The 23239-nt window shown below is 34.1% G+C and overlaps 1 long non-coding RNA gene across 1 annotated transcript; it reads left to right on the forward strand.

The window, feature by feature from the left end:
• Window positions 1–7961: 7961 nt before the first annotated feature.
• Window positions 7962–22272, forward strand: LOC136042563 (uncharacterized). Its single transcript, XR_010621348.1, has 2 exons — window positions 7962–8074; window positions 21664–22272. It is a non-coding gene; the product is annotated as an uncharacterized LOC136042563 (long non-coding RNA).
• Window positions 22273–23239: the final 967 nt, after the last annotated feature.

The raw sequence follows: 23239 nt of genomic DNA on the forward strand, positions 1-23239 counted from the left end.
ACAGAAAGCTGGTCATCTGCGGGTGGGGTGGGAGATTTCATAAAGACATATTTAAATGAAATGGGAATTTTCTGGGAGAGTGTAAAGAGGGAAGCTTTGAATAGATTGGGATGGAAGAGGACTGAGCTTAGCCGTGTCGACCTAAGGCGGCTTGGTGCTGCGGTAATTTGTTAGTAATAAAAGTATTATTCTGTTCAGAATAGTTGAAAAGCCAAACAATTATACCTTTCAAGATACCCCGATCCTCCTGGGAATTGGTCTAAGTTACAAAATTTGCCTTTTTGCCAACGTTGTCTATTATAGGGAAGTATACATACATTTTTTGAGTAGGGAGATTTTCTGCTAGTGAAATTTTTCACGGGGAGAATTTCCCATGTGAGGCAAGTTTCCAGGGGGTAAATTTCTCATGAGAAATTTTACAACAGGGGAATTTGCTAGAATTCTTATACAAAGTTTAACCATAAAGAGCGGGGCGTTGAGGGAGGGACAATCCCTTTCATATACATGTTATATGGTTTTAAGATATATTGATTTTGTTTTAAGCATCTGAAATTCATTCATGTAAGCATCTTCACCTCAAAGCAGCCCAGTCTTCAAATAACAGCTAGATTTTTCAATCTGAACAGGGGCGGATCCAATAAGGGCGAGGGGCGCACCCCCATGACATGGTGTTGAATTTGTGGTTGGGACTGCTTGCTCTGGTTTTGGTCAGGACGAAAGTAAATTTTCTTTGTAATTGATTTTTAATAGTTGAGTTTTTCACAAATTTTTCAATATTAAGACCGTTTCTTTTTGAAAAAAAGTTTGAAACAAAACTTTAGTCACTTTTTGTGGTCTTTGTTAGATTCTACTAATGTCACATACCGCCAAAAAGTATTTAATTAAATTTAGGTTTATCAACAGAATCTGTTCCTATTACCGCAAAAGCCAACTGCAAGGCGAAAATCTTCATTTCATAATAACAAGGAGGAGAAATCTAAAATCCTAACTTCTTTAGGCTGTCAAAATGATATTTCAGGATTGTGCTGTCACAATGGGACTGAAAAGGAAAATATTTAGTTCTTTTTACTGTCAAAAAATTTTGTTTTTGAGTCTTGGCACTGAGAAAAAGAAATTGATAGGCCTATCATTACTTTTTTGGCAGTCTGTTTTGGTTTTTTGTGTTGCTTTTTTTTTTTTTGCCAAGAGGGGTGGCTTTTACAACATAACCTAGTTGTTTTTTAGAGGATTTGTATAATAGAAAGTTATTGTATGAGAAGTGCATAAATTATTAATTTAAGTTTTGAATTTTTGTGAGGAAATGGTGGCCACTTTACTGCCTATTTTCATCCAATTAAAGCCCTGCATTATATGACATATCACCTCCTCTTTTCATCCTAAAACATTAAAATAAAGGCGAAACTCTTTAGTACTTTAGACCATTTCCACTACCTACCTACAACGCATAATTGTCGATGTTATTTTTAAATTGTGGGTATTTCTTTGTTTGCAAGTTTATCCAAGCAACCTATTATGCGCCCCCTCCCCCCTCCAAAGAAAATCCTGGATCCACTATTTTTTCTCGGAAAATCCAATTTTAAATAGCAAATTTCAAGACATGAAAATGTCTAATCAAACAGTTTGTGGTAACGAACTGTAGTAAGGAGCGACCCGGCTCAATAGAAACCAAAACTCTAAAAAATGGAATTTTGATACCAATAGCTACATCAAAAGAATTGCATTTTAATACTGATTTTAAATATTAACGAGACAAAGAGCCTGAGTCATAGCCAAGATAACAGCGGGGACTGACAGGACGAGAATATGTATTATTGCATAATAACTTTGTCACTAATTTTTCGTATCAACATTTTTATACCATCTTCCTTTCAACAGATTTATTTGAACTTTATCCCTCACCCGATTTTAGATTAAATTTACGACCATTTCCACTGCCTACCACGACTCACAATTGTTGAGGCTCCCTTTAAATTGAGGGTATTTCTTTGGGTAGTACCTTTCTTTGTTTATCCAAGCAGCCTATTATGCGCCCCCCCCCCCGCCCCAAAAAAATTTCCTGAATCCACTATTTTTTCTCTAAAAATCCAATTTAAAATAACATATTTCTCAAATTTATCCAAAAATAATTAACCTTTTAAAAATTAATATGTATTGAGACAAAGAGCTGATGCATTGAGCAGTTTGAACGGTTTGTATTAAATAATGTATTAAATATAACCGGTTGTATTAAAATAAAGGCCAAACTCCTTACCACTTTAGACCATTTCCACTACCTAGGCCTATGTATGACGCATAATTGTCAAGATTCCCTTTTAATTCCAGGTATTTCTTTGTTCGCAAGTTTATCAAAGCACCTATTATGTGCCCCATCCCCCCAAAGAAAATCCTGGATCCACTATTTTCGCTCTGAAAATCCAATTTGAAATAACAAATTTCAAAACATTAAAATGTCTAATAACGAGACAAAGGGCCTGAGTCATAGATCTCAGCAAAGAATGTCTAAACGGGTTTTTTGGAAGTGACCGAGAAATAGCAAGGCTCTGACTTAGATACTGTATTATTGCGTAATATCTTTGTCAATAGGAGAAACTATATGACGAGTATTAGCTGAACTGATAGCTTTTGCTAAATTCAAAAATATGTAGCGCTGTATAAGCAAAACTATTCAAATTAATGACCTACTTGTTCAAAAAACAGAGACAATTCTAACTGTAGAAAAATCAAATTTCTAGGTGGTATAATAAAGTAGTTATAGTAGATTGAATGTCAAAAAGTGTGAAGAGTGAACTAAGTGACCGAGTACCGGTCGTCTTACCCTATCTTCAAACGTGTCCCTGATCCACATGGTTGTTTGTATTTAAAGCCACATATATTGCATATTTACCCGAATGTTCTCAATATCCCAAAATATTCCAACCAAATTTTTGTGTTCATTTTCCATGTTGTTGTTCGTTTAAATCTATCGAGCTTGCCCAGGGTGCGTTTGTTTACTTGTCCAATGGGATTTTTACTAATCGAGGTTTAACCCCTAAAAGATAGCAACAAATACTTGTCTGGCCACGTGTCACTTAAAACGGCAAGATTAATTGCGAATAATAACAACACTGGTCACGTGTAATTATTGTTTTAATGCTATGTGAAGTTTTGACAAGGAAAAGGCTAGGACTTTGGGCCTGTTTCAAATTTTACAGGCAAATACAGCTTCAGCAATTATTTCAGAGCTGGGTAGCCTAATACAATTTGTGTGGCCAGAAGTTTAATTGTAAGATTTCAAATTGTGGTTGTCATTTGCCTTTTTAAGTCATTCCATTCAAGATGCTTTGGATATTTTTTATTGTGATAAATTGTCTTAATGCTCTGAAAAGGGAAAATTATTTCAATTGCATAGGATAGGAAAATTTTGGTAGGCTAATTAATTCAAAGTCCTAAATTAGCCAGGGAAGTGTTTTTTTTTTTTTTCACTAAAAAATCACCGTTCTTTGAACTCCAATTATATAGCCCTGTTTTTGGCCCCCTTGATCCAGTTCCTGATTGTCATTTACACTAAATTTCACTTTTTCTGTTACATATTTATGTTTGCACCAGTTTTATCATTGGGTAAAACTGGTACAAACAGTATTACTGGCTTTCATATAAAGTGAATATACCACTTGATGCCTTTTGTAATGCTGTTTACAAATATAATAATCGCTTCTACCGCAAGTTCAGATTTAAGCACTTTTTGACCTCTTAAAAATGACCTATAGGCCTATATGGGGTGATTACAAATCTGTAATAGTTTAGAAACAAATTTGGGCTATATATTTGCACATCAGGGGGTGGGGGTAAAGTGTAGCATATATTAAATATGTAAACTAACCATTGCTTGAATTTTTTTATGTGTGTGCTGTTGCACTGGTGATTTCTCTTTTCATTAAAATTTGATGTGCACAAACACATTAAAAAAAAAAAAAAACAGCAATGGTTAGTTTACGTATATAATATATGCTATGCTTTACCCCCACCCCCCTGATGTGCAAATATATAGCCCAAATTTGTTTCTAAACTATTATAGATTTGTAATGACTCCATTTATAGGTCATTTTTAAGAGGTCAAGAGGTGAAAAAGTGCTTAAATCTGAATTTGCAGTAGAAGAAATTATTATATTTGTAAAGAGCATATAAGAAGGCATCAAGTGGTATATTCACTTTATATGAAAGCCAGTAATACTGTTTGCACCAGTTTTACCCTTGTTTCTTGTTAATATTACTAAGGGGTCATAGTTAAGCACTAGAGAAGTCATTGTTAAATAACATGTGCTTATGTATATAGGCCTATAGCTTTTTGCTACTTATTCTTCTTTGGTTATATAATGCTTGATGTGGTATAAGCCAAGAGAAGGACCTGTAGACCTATAGAAGAAAACCTGTTAAAAAAAGATGATTCTTTGTAATTTACATAATAATTATAGCTTTCTACATGCTGCCCTGCTCTACTTAAGCCCCAACCCTCCTAATATGGAAATCTATAGCTGAAATTACATATTTTCTATTGATTCTGCCAATCTATCCCTCAACCCTTGTACGTGTTAATTGAGGCAACTGTGGATAAACAAGAACTGGAAAAACAAGTAACAGGTGGCAGAAAACATTGGAAATATATAATTTGGGCTATATGTTTGCAAATTAGGCATGTTAGAGGTGAATTTCTTGTTGTTCATATTTTGATTTACAAATAAAGTGAATATACCACTTGATGCCTTTTTGTATGTTCTTTACAAATATAATAATTGCTTATTTTGCTAGTTCAAGTTTAAGCACTTTTTGACCTTACTTAACCTAACAAATTTTGGCAGTGAAAAACATACATTATTTTGTCAAAAATGACCAAAAACATGTACCTTAATGGAAAATTTGGCATCAAAGAAGAAGAAATACAGCATAATTATGTTGTATTACAGAAATACAACATAATATTGTAAAATTTATTAATCCAACTTAATTGTGGAAAATCAGTGCTCATAGATTATACAACATGTAAAAAATGGATTAATAATGAAACAGTAAGTTTGAGACCAATGTTTTAAGCTTTCTTATACCCAAAAACTATTTGAGTATACTTTGGTCATTTTCAAGAGCTCAAAAACTTGTACTTGAAGCACTTATTATGTTTGTAAAAAATAAAAAAGGGCATCAAGGAGTATGTTCACTTTATTTGTAAATCAAACATATGAACAACAAAAAATTTACCAATTATTAGTATAGCTGCACAATTTTCCCCTGGGTATGTAGGCTTAGTGGAAGGTCACTTATACCTGATCATGTCCCTACTGTTTTTTCTTGGTTGAAAAAAAATCCAAAGAAAGTTCCTATTGAAAAGGAAAGAGATCAAAAGTGAGATTGAATTTGTCATAGCTTGGAGGTTTGTCCCTTCAGTCTGTTTAAAGAAAACAGATTCATAATTGAAGCTTTGTTCATTTCAATCTTAGGGATAATCTACATTTGTTACACTTAATTAAATGGTTGTAAAGGGATACTTTTATTTGTCTTGTTTGTTTTCTACATAATTTTTAATCTTTAAATTGATATACATTTCTTACAAATTAATTAGTCATATCATAGTTCCACTTGCAAGTTTTGACCTACTTTGTAACCCTGGTCTCAAAATTGCATATAAATTTATTGAAGCTAGGAAACATAGAACTCCTCTCTGTTTAAAAGAAAATGGATGGACATAGGTAGGTTTTAATACACTAAAGTCCTAGGGCCATGGAAATTAAAAAAAAAAACAATGAAGATTAACTTTAAAATTCTGGACATGACATAAATATAACATTCACAAAGAAAAACCATTCACAAAATTTTACTTTTGTGCTCAGTTGCCAACCTGAGCAATTGCCCTAAATTTTTAAACCTTGCAAAACATTCACCAGCCAATTCTTATGACCTATACTGTTGTCTGTACATCAAAAATTCATTGAAAAGGAAGGACCACCTTACTGGCATTTCTTCCTTTGTACTTATATTTAATGGGTTTAAAAGAAAGCTCCTATGGCTAAGTCAGAAGCCTAGTAAAGGACCAGGTAATCCTTTAGACAGGAAGTGCAATAGGAAGCTAGGGGCCAGTCATCCTATGCTTTTGCATGTCCTTCCTGCTTACTGACCCCAGATTTCTCTAGGTAACCTGTTAAGTTTGGGCCAATTCTGGCTGAACTTACAGAGTTAAATCACTGACTTTCGTCCCAAACCAAATAAACTGCTAATGCCAGAAATTAAACCTGTGCCCTTTGGATAAAAGATTCTCAACCTAGAGTGCCAGCCACTTAGGAAGGAACACAAATGTCACCAGAGAACAAAAATTATTTGGAAAAAAGAAAATATTGAAAAAAAAAACTCAAGTCATAGTTGCTCATTGCTGTCCCACAAACAATATGTATTTCATTAAGACAAATAAATTTTTAAACAGGTATCAACAAAACTCCATCAGGGATTGTATTTACTTAAGGTACAATCAGCAATATTAATGCTTAGTTTTGTGATATTCTGGTTTTGAAATAATAAAAAAAGAGAAATTATATGTTCTACATGTTTTCCACAAGCCCATTTGAGAAAAATCATTTGTGACAACAATATACCCATGGTTGGCTCAGAATCTCTCTAAAATTCTTTAAACAGAAGGAATTTAAAAAAAAAATTATACTCATCAGCAAGAGAAATATTAACATAACTCTCTAAACTTGGCACTTTTTAAGACAATTTTTAGCAAAGCATATGCAAAACTTTAATGGTGTCCTATGTCATCTAAAAAAAAAAACATTAAAATGTGTCAAATGAATTTTGATGTAAGATGCCTCAAATACTTTCAGTTGAATCTGTGAAATGAAGGGCCAGGTATTCCTTTACATTTTATACAATATATAAAAAGAAAAACAGTTCAAATTTTTTCACAAAAGAAGAAGCTTGATGTAAAAAAATAAATGTATTTTTAACAGAAAGCAACTGACATCAATGAAATCAAATAAAACAAAAATTCATGGAGAATAAATAATATAAGCCATATATTTAACCTATAATGAGGTGGCATAAAAGATTATTTCTAGAATTAGAAAAAAACAGTGTTATGGCTTAAAGTTCTGCTCAATCAACAGGAGTTGTCTAAGGCCAGAATAATTAAGAACTAAGGCCAGAGAAAAAGAAACTGATAACCAAAAAATAAGGCACCCAAAAATTTCAGGACCCTTTAGAGGGAAAAGAAGTAGAAGTAGGTACTTCAAAATACCTTCCTGGGACATACTTTAGCCTGTAGACACATACCTGAAAGTTTCATTTTCCTAGCCTAACCTCTTTCAAAGATAGCCAAAAGTAGCTAAAGTAAAATTTTACCCCTACTGTATCTTAAAAATCCAGTTTAAATAGCAATCTCAACAAATATAGACTATATAAAAGGCTATAGGTATTGGCCTAATCATTCTAAATTTTTTCCAACGAATAATTATAGGATGGTTTAGAAACCAGGCCTGTTTGATATAATAACATTTGACTAACTCACCAATGTGATAGCTGCCTCCCTAAGAATCAACCTTTTTAATAACAAAAAAACTTTTCTTCTGACTCCTTATGAAGCTTAGCCTATGCAAGACAGGCTTAGAACACCAAAAACCCTTTAGATACTAAGGAATATGTATAATATTACTTACAGGTCACTGAAAAGCTAAGATTATTTCTATTATTTACAGTTTCCTTGTCTTTTCTCTAGACTTAACGATTTCACATGTTTATCCATTTAAAAAAATATATAGCCTTGACGTCACAATCCTCAAATAATCTTTTTATTTGGGGGTTATAAAGTGCCAGCCCACGGACAAGTAATCCTGAGCGTTTGTGGGGATAATCCGACTAACCTCTGACGTCAAATGTGTCTCAAAAAACGCTTGGATTAATTAGATTAGTAATCCGACAAGTAAACAAACGCACCCAGAATTGCGAATCGAACGCTTCAATGGCAAAAAATTTAGAAATATGAAATTGTTTTTGTCTAAAGACAAGGAAATTTTTAATAGGCCTAGTGGAAATAATCTTAGCTTTTCAGTGACCTGTAAGTAATCTTATGCATATTCCTTAGGATTTAAAGGGTTTTTGGTGTTCTAGGCCTATCTTGCATAGGCCAAGCTTAATAAGAAATGAAAAGAAAAATTTTATGTTGTTAAAAACGTTGATTCTCAGGAAGGCAGCTATCACATTGGTGAGTTATTCTAATATTACCAAATCTAACAAGCTTAGTTTCTAAACCAACCTATAATTTTTAGTTGAAAAAATTAAAAATTATAGGTTGGTTTGTAACTTTATATTATAGGTTAGTTAAAAACTAAAAATTATTGGCTTCTTTTCCCAGTGAAATTGGTGCAAACAGTATTACTGGCTTTCAAATAAAGTGGATATACCACTCCATGCCCTTTTTTATCCTCTTTATAAATATAATAATTGCTTCTACCACAAATTCAGATTTAAGCACTTTTTGACCTCTTAAAATGACCTATATATGGGGTCATTACAAATCTGTAATAGTTTAGAAACAAATTTGGGCTATATATCTGTACATCAGGGGGTGGAGGTAAAGCATAGCATATATTAAATACGTAAACTAACCATTGGTGTATTTTTTTTTATGTTTGTGCTGTTGCACTGGTGATTTCTCTTCTCATTAAAATTCAATGTGCACAAACACATAAAAAAAGATATGGCAAAGATTAGTTTACTTATTTAATATATGCTATGCTTTACCCCCACCCCCCCTGATGTGCAAATATATAGCCCAAATTTGTTTCTAATCTATTACAGATTTTTTATACCCCATATTTAGGTCATTTTTAAGAGGCCAAAAAATGTTTAAATCTGAATTTGCAGTAAAAGCGATTATTATATATGTAAACAGCATTAAAACAGGCATCAAGTGGTATATTCACTTTGTATGAAAGCCAGTAATACTGTTTGCACCAATTTTACCCTTTTCCCTAGTTATATAGTCTGTATTCATTAAGATTGCTGTTTAAACTAGATTTTTAACATAAAGTAGGGGCAAAATTTTACTTTGGCTACTTTTGACTATCTTTGAAAGAGGTTAGGTTAGGAAAATGAAACTTTCAGGGATGTGTCTGCAGGCTGAAGTATGTCCCAGGAAAGTATTTTGAAGTACCTACCTCCATTTCTTTTCCCTCTAAATGGTCCTGAAATTTAAGGTTATCAGTTTCTTTTTCTCTGGCTTTAGTTCTAAAAAGACAATTCCTGTTGATTTGCCATACTGTTGTTGCCATAACACTGGGTTTTCTAAATTTAGAAATAATCTTTTATGGCACCTCACTATAGGTTAAATATTTGGCAGATATTATTTATTCTCCATGAATTTTTTTTTTTATTGGATTTCATATGATGTCAGTTGCTTTCTGTTAAACATACATTTATTTTTAAAAATCAAGCTTCTTTTGAGAAAAAATTTGAATGATTTTTCTCTGAAAAATATCACTGAAATATAAAGTGATATAAAATATGAGAAATATATGAGTGATATAAATATCACTGAAATTTTCTCTGCCAGATCCTCAGCAATTTTATCCATCGCCTCCATTTCACATCTCCTTAGTTCATATTTTAATGCTTTCACATCTCCTTAGTTCATATTTTAATGCTTTCTCCACTTTCTTTACATTCCTTTTGTTTTCATACAACCTATCACTCAGATAATTCTTATACAAACCCCTTCTACTCTCTATTAAACCTAAAGCTTTTTCACTAATATTCCTAGTTGCTGATGCTGCTAGACAGCATAATAGTAAAATATTATACCGGCATGTTAATAAATTGAAAGGGAGTAGCCAATCCAGACTAGTCCCAGTTAAGGATAGAAATGGGGCCACAATTAGTGATAAGGAAAAAGTTAAAGAAAGATGGTTGGAACATTTTGAGAATGTGCTAAACCGAGATACAGTTGCAGGAAAAGATGTAGATGAAAATGAAAAGGTTTGTGATACCTTGGATGTGAAGGAAGATTTGTTTAGTGAGGAAGAATTAGTGACAGGACTAGAAGGATTAAAAAATAATAAGGCCCCAGGTGCTGATAGTATGATTAATGAGTTCCTTAAATATGGTGGCTCTGAGGTTAGGAATAAGCTATTGAAGATTATGAACATGATTTTTGAAAAAGGGGAAGTACCCAATGATTTTAGGGAAACCTTAATTAAACCACTGTATAAGAAAGGTGACAAGAGTGAGTGTCGTAAATTATTGAGGCATTAGTCTGGTCTCTGTAGGTAGCAAATTACTGAGTAATATGACACTTTTTAGACTGAGACGTGCTGTAGACAAAGTTTTAAGGGAAGAACAATGCGGTTTTAGAAAAGGTAGAAGATGTGTCGACCATGTTTTCACTCTTAGGTTAATAATTGAGAAGTTCCTTTGTTATCAAACACCTTTGGTCCTTAGTTTTATCAATTATGAGCAAGCTTTTGATTCTGTTGATAGAACAGCGTTAACAAAGGTCTTATCATTATATGGTATACCAAAAAAATACATTAAAGTGATCTGCGATATGTACGAGAATATTACTGCTGCGGCTAAGGTAGGAAATGAGGTTAGCAACTGGTTTTGTATTAAATCAGGAGTTAAGCAGGGTTGTGTTCTATCCCCCTTTATATGGATCATTTTGATTGACTTCGTCTTAAGGAGCACAGGAAAGGCAATTGGAGACCATGGAATCAAATGGGGAGGAAGAATGCTCCTGTACTTAGATTATGCTGATGATTTAAGCATATTAGATGAAAATGTGAGCAAAATGAATGAACTTTTAGAGGTTTTACGAGTTCAGGGTGCTAAAATAGGCTTGAAAATTAATGTTAAGAAGACTAAGTCACTAAGGCTAGGAATAAGTGAAGATGAACAGGTGACATTAGGTAACAAAAAGATTGATCAGGTTGGGAGCTTCAGTTACCTTGGTAGTATTATTAGTGAAGATGGTGGGAGCAGTGAAGTTTTTAAAAGTAGAATAGTTAAAGCTCAGGGTGTTTTTTTCACAGTTAAAAAAAGTTTGGAAGAGTAGAAAGATAAGCCTACAAACCAAGATTAGAATATTGGAAGCTACAGTGATGACAGTGGTCAAATATGGCTCTGAAGCATGGGCACTCCAAAAAGCAGATGAAAATTTACTAGATGTTTTCCAGAGAAATTGCCTACGGATTGTTCTGGGTACCCGGGTGACTGACCGTATTTCAAACAGTAGGTTGTACAAAAAGCGTGGTTATGTTCTTGGAATTCAGGAAATCAAATGGGATGGTTATTAAGTCTGGGTTTCTTGTGAAATGTATGCTTTATAAAAAAAAAGTCTGAAGTCTGAATAATAGATTGACCAAATGTATATATTAGATCTGGTAAAAATAAAGCTATGCATTCTTATTTGACCTTGGATCATTCAGACTTAGGGTACAACTCTGAGAGCATGAGAAATGAGAGTTACCTCCAAAATACTGCTTTTAAAGCTGATATTCTACCCCCCTCCCTCCCCCACCAAAAAAAAAATTAAGGACTTCTGGAAATTAGTAAACATTTCTTTTTGGTATGTTTAAATTCTGCCAGGCCAGGATAAGGCTCAATTCAGGCCCTTGCACTAAGATCTTTTTATATTGGAGGGGAGGGGGTCCTGTTAATTGAGCAAAAACAAATGAACTACTGTATATATAAAACTATTTCTATGTGCTATTGAGGGAGTTTCAAGGTCCTTGCATACATCTGTCTCAACCCCTGCTGAGAATAAGGTAAACAGGTACTCATACAAAGAGACCTGCTAATGATCTTTCTATATTATTGAAGTCAGATATCACTTGTATCATCAAAATATTGAAAAAGTATCAAAATTCATAAAAGAGCAAAATAGAAGTATCACTGCAAAACTTCACTTCAAAGTATAAAATGGATTTGTTCAAAAATTAAAACTATTAATTTTCGAAGTGTAACTTAGGCACCATTGATCTATTTGTTTAAATGAAATAGAACAAACTAGAAGAATTTAGATATAAAACCTTGTTTCAACATGTATATTTCTTTTGTGTGACTTGATTGTTCTTGGTTTTCAATTATTATAGTTTTACTTAATAATTAATTAAAAAATTGATTTTTTTTTTTAACATAAAAAACAGAATAACATCTTGGATTTATTCAATATAAAAAAAACTGCTTTATTTCACTTTTCTTTTGTTTTCAAATTTTCTAAACTGTATTTCATTGAAAACACTATGTATTTTGAACAGGTTAATTGTGTTGCAAGAGCAACACTTTGGTTTTGTCCCGTTTTTTTTTTTTTTTTTTTTCCTATGCCGCCGATCTCAGCTTATTCCTGGAAACTGGTAAGGGTCTAACCTGTGCGGTTTTTACGGAAACTGTGGACCTCAGGCCGGATTGATGAATATGACATTACATTTTAGAAAGCTCCGTAGAACTCTTGCCTGGGGCCAAAAAGGATGGTTTTTGCTTGTCCTCGAGCCAGAGCCTATGGTGTGCGAAGTGAAGTGGAGTTATATAGCCTATGTCAGAGAGGAGTATCTGAAGTTGTACAGCCAAGCTTTCGTTTCATCAAACCATGTTTCTGCTTTCGAGTGGAAAGCTCCGTTCTAGCAGGCAAGCAGGCAGGCAAGCAGGCAGGCACCAGTTTCAAATTGAAGATGGACTAAAATCTATAAGTGTTAAATATATGCGGTAGTTCCCCGGCCCCACAGCCAATATATCTTCTTTGAGTGATAAATAGAAAAATTTACAGAAACAAAAAAGTGCGATTTTCCCACGGGTCCGAAAGTGCTGCCATCTATTGTTTCTAGCCATTTCTGTTCGTGATTTCAGCTGACTTTACCATTTTTTTTTTCTACTTGGGATTGCAATAGAGAAATGGTATCAGATATACCTCTTAAACTTTAAAAGTTCTCTCATTGCTAAAGAAATTAGAGCTTATCCTTTGCTCCTTTCTAAGTGGTGGTGTTAGAAAGTTGGCCTCCGGCAAAAAAGTCAACTTTTGAACTAAGACAGATAGAATTTTATTTCAATGACAATCGATAGACCTTGATGAGCTGATCAAAGTATATATCATCCATTTTTTGTTACAAAAATTCCTTCATGACATACACCAGTTTGAAAGTTTCAAGGGGTTGACAACTTCAGTGGTAAGGTACACACTTGATCCAAAAATAGGCCGATACCAATTGTGAGATATGTAGGGGACTTCCAAGCAACAGTCGATTATTAGCTTATAATCATCTTTGGCAATGAGGGGTTTGCAACTTTTGCTGATTGGTGTACCTATTATCTGTTTCTGGTGTAATTGATGGTAAGAACAACTTGGTTCCCGATTGTAAGACATGTAGGGGAGTTGTAAGTAATAATCGGCTGTTAGGCTACAATGACTTCAGCGACAAGGGGTTTTGAACTTTTGCTAGTTGGTGTACCCATTATTTGTTTCCGGTGAACTTGGATGTATATCCCGGGAGAGGGACTTGTAAGTAAGAATCGGTTGCTAGAGGAGGGGCTACAAATTTGTGGAAATTGGTACACATCTATGGTCTTTTGATCCTGAAAAGTTACAGATAGCTTTATAATACCAAGATTATATAAGATAATGTTCCAAGTTTCCATCGGTCACGATGTCTACGATTGAAAAGGATAAAGTTCAACTGGCTGCAAACTCAATTTAGTCCCTTTTTCCGATATTCTTTTGCTGTTGTTTTTTCAACGCTGAAGAATTTGATCATGTGATTACTGATTGTGTTCTTCTTTGAATATGCCGTTTTGAAAGCTTTGATAGTTTTGACAACTTCAGCATTTAACCGATAGCGAAGAAACAAAACCAAAGTGTTGCTCTCGCAACACTTTAATCGGCAAAGCCGGACAAAGGTTGCCGCAACACTTCACGTTGCCCAGGCAACGTAGGTCTAGTTTTAATAGGGCCATATCAAGAGTTCTTCAGAGGTGGGGGCATAATTTTGGAGATGGATGTTTACAAAACACCTTACAAAAATGCATCAAAATCTATCTATATGTATTTTGTAGCTTTTTATAAGTTGAATTGAACCTTTGGGCAAGGGAGGGGGCCAAAGCCTGATAACATCCTTCATCCTGGATACTTGTTTTGGTTGTTTTATTTCAGGGGAGTTGCAAAAAGACTTTACAAAATGCATTGAAATTTGTTTATTTGCATTTTTTATCTTTTTTGTTCGTAGAATTTAAACTGTGGGCAATGGGGGATGGGTTCTATGAGTTGAAAACTGGTAAACCCTTCACTCTGGATACATTCTTGAGTTTTTATTTGACAAAACATTCATGCCTTATTATTTTGTATTGTGCTTTTGCTTTAAAATTGCTTCAAGTATATATCTATTAAATTGCTTTCAGTAATGCATGAATGACACTTGTGCTATAACTGGGGTACAAGCAGGACAACTCTACAGTTCAAATATCTAGTAATTTCTGTTCTTTTTGAGTTGGATTTGAATATCAGCTGTATTTTTGTTACATGATAAGTTCATTATTGGTTTTTTTTTTGTAAGTCGAATATATTTTTCTTTTAACTTTAATATACGTTTTTTTTAACTGTAATTGGGGTACAAAGGGGATGACTTCCCAGCTCATATGTCTAGTAATTTTTGTTCGTTTTGAGTTTGAGTTGAATACAAGTTTTATTTTTGGGTTGTTTTGAGTTTTTGTTGAATCTGATATCTGTTTCTTTCAACTTTTAATCCATTGTTTGTTATAACTTCCGTTAGTTTTTTTTTTGCTCTGCTCAAGACAATACCCTGTTCTTTGTTAAAAAAAAACTCGTTTGTTTATTTATTTAAAGACTAAAAAAGACAAACAGATGCACTTTGCTGTGGTCAAATCTTCTTTATTACTTGAAAAGGGCTGTAAAACTGAAACTTTTATTCGAATTACTCCTCTCAATATTTTTTTACATAAGATTTTTTACAAAATTATTTTAATTCAGTGGGTTTTTGTGTATATTAATGGTTGTAATGGTAAGTGATTCACAGAATTGGCTAAGACAGGGGGGTTTGTCTCCTCCTGTACATTTTTGCCCTCCTAGGTTTTGAAAAATTCTTTTTTATGGCACTTGGTATTAACCAAGTGATTCTGAAAAAGACTGGTTAATTCTGAAAAATTAGAAAAATGAGGTATTTTTAACTTACAAAGGAGTGATCGGATCTTAATGAAATTTGATGTTTAGAAGGATAGTGTGTCTTGGAGCTCTTATTTTAAATCCCGACCGGACCTGGTGACGTTGGGGGGGGACCTAAAATCTTGGTAAAGACTTAGAGTGGAGGGTTCGGGATGAAACTTGATGGGGATGATGAGCATAAGTCCTAGATACGTGATTGACATAACCTGAATGGATCCGCTCTCTTTGAGGGAATAGGGGGGGGGGGTTAATTCTGAAAAATTAGAAATTTTTTTATTTGATATCTTCAAATATCAAATTCATTTTGATTAAAAATTTAAATTTGATATCAAGAAGGATGTTGTGCTTTAGAATACTCATTTAGATCTCTACCAGATCCGGTTACATTGAAGAGAGTTGGAGTGGGAAACAGGAATTCTTGGAAAAAGTGAAAATTGAGGTATCTTACGAGTGGGTGATCGGATCTTAATGAAACTTGATACATAAAAGAATCTCATGTCTCAGATTCTCCATTTTCAATTTGAATCGGATCCGGGGACTTGGGGTTGGAGGGGGGGAAACAGAAATCTTGGAAAACGCTTAGAGTGGAGAGATTGGGATGAAACTTGACGGGGAGAATAAGCACAGGTTATAAATACAAGATTGACATAATTAGAATGGATCCGTTCTCTATGAGGGAGCTGGGGGTTGTTAATCTGGAAAAATTGAGGTATTTTTAACTTAAGAACAGGTGACCAGATCTTAACGAAATTCGAGTAGCCTTCTCATTTTGTACAGTAAAAAACGCATGGATATTTTTTTGTTTCTTTTTTTATCCTCAAAATCTAACATTTTTTTGTGTCACAAAAGAAAATGTATTCAGTAAGCATTACAGATTTAGAAAGACAAAATAAAACAAAAAGAAATTACCGCATATTTACCATATAGACTGTAGAAAAATAAGTATGAATAAAGCAACATAAAACAAAAGAAATAGTTTTGGCTTTTTCTTTTGAGTAGCATCCGCATGAAGGGAATAATTCCCAGAGGCGCCCTTTTTCTACAGATTTTACCAAAACACAGTTGAAAAAATAGGTACTTACTTGTTATATCAACCACGCCACAGAAGTGTGGCTAGGTTAATCATAACGAAATATACTAAAATACTGGCACATACGCAGGGGGGGGGCTTCGGGCCCGCCCCCCCTGAAATTTTGTGAAATGTATAATTTCCCCATGGTTTTTTGGGATTTCTAGCAAAAATGGGACATTGATTAAGAATCTAGATACATTACTGAAGCCTTTTTTGGGGGATTTTACAGGATGCAATTATCCGGTCAAGTCACTGCCCAATTATTAATCCATTTTCTGTCAATTTTACGCAAGATTCAATGCTTCAATTTTACGCAAGATTCCGGAATCCTTTTTTATATCACAATGGAAAGAAAGAAGACACCTAGAAATGGACCAAGAATAACCAGAAAAAAGTGTCGACTCATCCTGACAAATGATTTCAAAATGTTGCAAATAAGAAAAGGTTAGTAACGTCAAGTGTTGCGTGGACAGTAAGAATGACTCTGCGAAATGAAAATGCTTGTCATTCTGATTTTGCAATTTTGTACAATCAAATGAGTCAGCAACTTTAAATACTGTATGTGCAAGTCATACTCTACTAATATGACAAAAGTACTGACTTACATAGATAACATCAATTGCATGAAGTCAAAAGTTTCCCTATTATATGAGATTAATTTTGCCATACAGACGGCCAAAAATAAAAACGAACTATGGAGGCTACGTATTTCAGGAACGGTGGAGATGCCACACCTTGCCGAAATTAGAACCTAGGGACAATTTGTACTTTGTATGATAGGAGGGGATGGTCTGCCTCTAAATGCCCTTTTCTCTCAGTAGCACTTTCAGCCTATGATAAAACAGTACCAATTTCAGTTTGTAACCACTTAACGACTCTTGGGTACACTTCTTAGTTATTTAACGTTAATCGTTTAAAATCTTTAAGATGGCAGTATGACTCATTGAAATCAGAAACCTTAAAAGTAAATATTTCACAAGTAGCGTTTGATTTCCAAGAAAATGACCTTATAGATATTTATGAATTTCCGATTTATAAGGAGCCTGGTGGCTAAGTTATGCTTTATAAGGAAATCTGAAGCTTATATTGACGTATAAATCTCATAAATAGGGATTGCATAGGAGGGATCCAAAATGATTAAATATTATTTAAATAAGCCTCAAATTACCGAAATCAGAACCCCCGAAGGGCATATTTCAAAGCAAATATTTGCTGTCAAGCCTCAGGCAGCTGGATGCTGTAGTGATTTATTAGCAGTAATATTAGTTTTAGAAGCCATTAAGATTGAAGTTTATATTACAAGGTCTGGGCAAATTTTGACATATAAAGGTTAACTCAAAATACATTAAGTACAATTTCCACAAGTAATGCCAGGTTAAACCACGTTTATAATCACAGTCTTGAAAGAAAAGTTTTGCTGGCAACAAATATGAGGCTAATATTGCAATAAAGAACACCATACTCAAAACAGACGAAGTAAATATTACGCAAATAAGGCTTAATTCACAATAGAAACCCATTATCAGCAAACGTTAATATTTATTAATACAATAATGTTTGATTCTCAATGAAGTTTGCCTTCTGAAGTCGTTTGTAGCATATTTGAGGTTAATATTGAAATACTGGGGTTCAAAATCTTATGTAGAAAAATAGAAGTACTTTTACCACCGTATTATTACTAAATTCCAATTTCTAATCAACATTATTTGCTTATGTTATTAAAATTTATTAGAAGGGTGTCAATTCCCAAGATTATAGGAGAGGGGCAAAAGGTTTTCAAAATTTGGAGATTCAATTCCCAAAATTATAGGAGAGGGGCAAAAGGTTTTACAAATTCAACGAAAATATCAAAAACGTTTTTTTTTTTTTCAATGAACATATGAAACACGAGATAAGAGCTCATATGGCACTTGTGATGAAGTCACGAAGAGCCAAGTGCTCATATGGTATGAGCTCTAGCAAAATTCTAAGAATCAATAGATTGCTTCAAAAGGAAAATCAGAGGCTTAATGCCGATCGGGATTTAAAATAAGAGCTCTGAGTCACGAGGTCCTTCTAAATATCAAAACTCATTAAGATCCGATCACCCTCTCGTAAGTTAAAAATACCTCAATTTTTCTAATTTTTACTCTCCCTTCAGCCCCCCAGATGGTCGAATCGGGAAAAACGACTTTATCAAGTCAATTTGTGCAGCTCCCTGACACTCCTACCAACTTTCATTGTCCTAGCACGTCCAGAAGCACCGAACTCGCCAAAGCACTGAACACCACCACCTAACTCCCCAAAGAAAACGGATCCAGTTCGGTTACTTCAATCACATATCTACAACATTCATAAGCGTTTTCAAAGATTTCCGGTTTCCCCTTCCAAATCCCCCTAATGTCAACAGATCTGATCGGAATTTGAAATAAGAGCTCTGAGACATGAGTTTCTTTGAAATATCAAATTTCGTTAAGATCTGGTCACCTGTTCTTAAGTTAAAAATACCTCAATTTTTCCAGATTAACAACCCCCAGCTCCCTCATAGAGAACGGATCCATTCTAATTATGTCAATCTTGTATTTATAACTTGTGCTTATTCTTCCCGTCAAGTTTCATCCCAATCTCTCCACTCTAAGCGTTTTCCAAGATTTCTGTTTCCCCCCCTCCAACCCCATGTCCCCGGATCCGATTCAAATTGAAAATGGAGAATCTGAGACATGAGATTCTTTTATATATCAAGTTTCATTAAGATCCGATCACCCACTCGTAAGATACCTCAATTTTCACTTTTTCCAAGGATTCCTGTTTCCCACTCCAACTCTCTTCAATGTAACCGGATCTGGTAGAGATCTAAATGAGTATTCTAAAGCACAACATCCTTCTTGATATCAAATTTAAATTTTTAATCAAAATGAATTTGATATTTGAAGATATCAAATAAAAAAATTTCTAATTTTTCAGAATTAACCCCCCCCCCCCCTATTCCCTCAAAGAGAGCGGATCCATTCAGGTTATGTCAATCACATATCTAGGACTTATGCTCATCATCCCCATCAAGTTTCATCCCGATCCCTCCACTCTAAGTCTTTACCAAGATTTTAGGTCCCCCCCCCCCCAACGTCACCAGGTCCGGTCGGGATTTAAAATAAGAGCTCCAAGACACACTATCCTTCTAAACATCAAATTTCATTAAGATCCGATCACTCCTTTGTAAGTTAAAAATACCTCATTTTTCTAATTTTTCAGAATTAACCAGTCTTTTTCAGAATCACTTGGTTAATACCAAGTGCCATAAAAAAGAATTTTTCAAAACCTAGGAGGGCAAAAATGTACAGGAGGAGACAAACCCCCCTGTCTTAGCCAATACTGTGAATCACTTACCATTACAACCATTAATATACACAAAAACCCACTGAATTAAAATAATTTTGTAAAAAATCTTATGTAAAAAAATATTGAGAGGAGTAATTCGAATAAAAGTTTCAGTTTTACAGCCCTTTTCAAGTAATGAAGAAGATTTGACCACAGCAAAGTGCAATTGTTTGTCTTTTTTAGTCTTTAAATAAATAAAAAAACGAGTTTTTTTTAACAAAGAACAGGGTATTGTCTTGAGCAGAGCAAAGAAAAAAACTAACGGAAGTTATAACAAACAATGGATTAAAAGTTGAAAGAAACAGATATCAGATTCAACAAAACCTCAAAACAACCCAAAAATAAAACTTGTATTCAACTCAAACTCAAAACGAACAAAAATTACTAGACATATGAGCTGGGAAGTCATCCCCTTTGTACCCCAATTACAGTTGAAAAAACATATATTAAAGTTAAAAGAAAAATATATTCGACTTACAAAAAAAAACCAATAATGAACTTATCATGTAACAAAAATACAGCTGATATTCAAATCAAACTCAAAAAGAACAGAAATTACTAGATATTTGAACTGTAGAGTTGTCCTGCTTGTACCCCAGTTATAGCACAAGTGTCATTCATGCATTACTGAAAGCAATTTAATAGATATATACTTGAAGCAATTTTAAAGCAAAAGCACAATACAAAATAATAAGGCATGAATGTTTTGTCAAATAAAAACTCAAGAATGTATCCAGAGTGAAGGGTTTACCAGTTTTCAACTCATAGAACCCATCCCCCATTGCCCACAGTTTAAATTCTACGAACAAAAAAGATAAAAAATGCAAATAAACAAATTTCAATGCATTTTGTAAAGTCTTTTTGCAACTCCCCTGAAATAAAACAACCAAAACAAAGTATCCAGGATGAAGGATGTTATCAGGCTTTGGCCCCCTCCCTTGCCCAAAGGTTCAATTCAACTTATAAAAAGCTACAAAATACATATAGATAAATTTTGATGCATTTTTGTAAGGTGTTTTGTAAACATCCATCTCCAAAATTATGCCCCCACCTCTGAAGAACTCTTGATATGGCCCTATTAAAACTAGACCTACGTTGCCTGGGCAACGTGAAGTGTTGCGGCAACCTTTGTCCCGCTTTGTCGATTAAAGTGTTGCGAGAGCAACACTTTGGTTTTGTTTCTTCGCTATCGGTTAAATGCTGAAGTTGTCAAAACTATCAAAGCTTTCAAAACGGCATATTCAAAGAAGAACACAATCAGTAATCACATGATCAAATTCTTCAGCGTTGAAAAAACAACAGCAAAAGAATATCGGAAAAAGGGACTAAATTGAGTTTGCAGCCAGTTGAACTTTATCCTTTTCAATCGTAGACATCGTGACCGATGGAAACTTGGAACATTATCTTATATAATCTTGGTATTATAAAGCTATCTGTAACTTTTCAGGATCAAAAGACCATAGATATGTACCAATTTCCACAAATTTGTAGCCCCTCGTGAGCCTCCTCTAGCAACCGATTCTTACTTACAAGTCCCTCTCCCGGGATATACATCCAAGTTCACCGGAAACAAATAATGGGTACACCAACTAGCAAAAGTTCAAAACCCCTTGTCGCTGAAGTCATTGTAGCCTAACAGCCGATTATTACTTACAACTCCCCTACATGTCTTACAATCGGGAACCAAGTTGTTCTTACCATCAATTACACCAGAAACAGATAATAGGTAGGACTAATCAAACAGTTAGTGGTAACAAACTATAAGTAAGGAGTGATATGACTCAATAGTAACCGAAACTATAAGAAACTCTTGCCACAAGAAAGATCACAGGTGTGTGTTTATTTGACTCTTTTTTTCCCAGGAGTGGTCGTATCGAACCAGTGATCGTAGAATATTAGAAGAAGAAAAGTAAGGAATGCGAGATTTGATTTTTTACAATCTATTACAAAATTAATGTGAACACTATTGCAAAGAGGTTTATCACCCTGTGATTAATAACTATTATATTAATATTAGGATTAATAGATTAATAACTATAATTATTCTTATTTTTAGGCAAGTAAAAAGAAACAAACCTTTGATGTCCCTATGGATCAAGTTATTACTGTGGAGGTAATTGAGGCCCTTCAGAACTTCCCGGAGTATGATTCTGATATAGAACTCATCGACTGGGCCTCTCATAATCAAATCCTTAGCTGAGCTTCCATTGATAAATTCCATTATTATCCAAAGTTTTTCATCCTACAAATAAAGATCAGAACATATTTATCAAAGAAGAGAATAATAACTCGGTCAAAGTAGGAATATTCTCTTCCCCCACGAAAAATTCCTTATGGATCTTTTAAAACCATTTCTTCGTTTTTGTGCTAGTAATCGTAATGTATTTTATAAATGTTGGAGTGAGACTCGCCCTTAGTCCTAACTATGGACACTTTTAGGAACTTATACCCTTTGAGACGTGCATCGAAAGTGCTATTTTCTATGAGTTATATTCTTTAGTGACAGGAAACCAATTTAACACATGTGATGCCAAAAAAAAACAGAATTTTATAATCATTGGTTTGGAGCAACTTCGCATCGACTATGCATCCTTTTCAACTTCGCATCCTTTTTATAACTGATTGACCTGAAGTTTTGATCTAGATTAAAGAAGTGGTTTTTCAAGGTGTTATACTTATCAACCCCTCATATTACAGGCCCTTCAGAGGTGAAAATGCGTTAAATAGTAAAAAAAAAAACTGCTTTTTGACCTATCTGGCAATCCGGTACTTAATTTGATATAAAATGATTCTTTAGCCGCAGGAATCCAGCAAATAATGACCTGCGTTCTTTACTTCCCCCCCCCCCCCGTTCCGTGAAGGTGAAGATTGATACTGGGGTACGAAAAACTTGATTTCTGAGAGCTGATTTTTATGAACATTTTGGTGTAAAAAACCCGAGGTCAAACCGTATTTTTCCTCCACTACTCGGTATATGGCTCTAGATGCTATTGTACAGTGTACTAAACCTCTCTTTTAAGGGTGGCAGTTGCCGTGGCACAAAATTTATTTAAATGTCAATAGTTCATAGTTAAAATTGGACCACTAATTTATCCTAAGCAGTTCAGCAGTATGTCAAAGGGGTCTACAACACCATACCTGATTTGTCTGCATGATCTTATCCTCGAACATGTGTAACACTTGCAAGGGGAAAGCATATGCGGTCACCACAAACTGTTTGAGAAATTCTCTTAAGTACAGAGACTATATGAGGAAACATTGTATACTCTGTTTTTTCTATATATATATGTATATATATATATATATATATATATATATATATATATATATATATATATATATATATATATATATATATATATATATATATATATATATGGGGCTCTCAGCTGGGTTTATCTATCGCTAAATACCCAATTTCAATTTTAGAAATATTACCCCCCCCCCCTTTGAAAATCAATTTGGTTACAGTGTAGGATTTAGATCTCATCAGGATTTAGATCTTGTGACAGTAGACTAATGTTTCTTGAATTTGAGGACTGTCGGTGCCCCACGGATATAGGTGGCTTTCGTTTTCTCCGTTCTGATAAAGAAAAGTTTTCACCGGATAAACATGGAAATGTAAAAGGCTT

This window comes from Artemia franciscana, unplaced genomic scaffold, assembly GCF_032884065.1.
Source record: "Artemia franciscana unplaced genomic scaffold, ASM3288406v1 Scaffold_1482, whole genome shotgun sequence".
NCBI lineage: Eukaryota > Metazoa > Arthropoda > Branchiopoda > Anostraca > Artemiidae > Artemia > Artemia franciscana.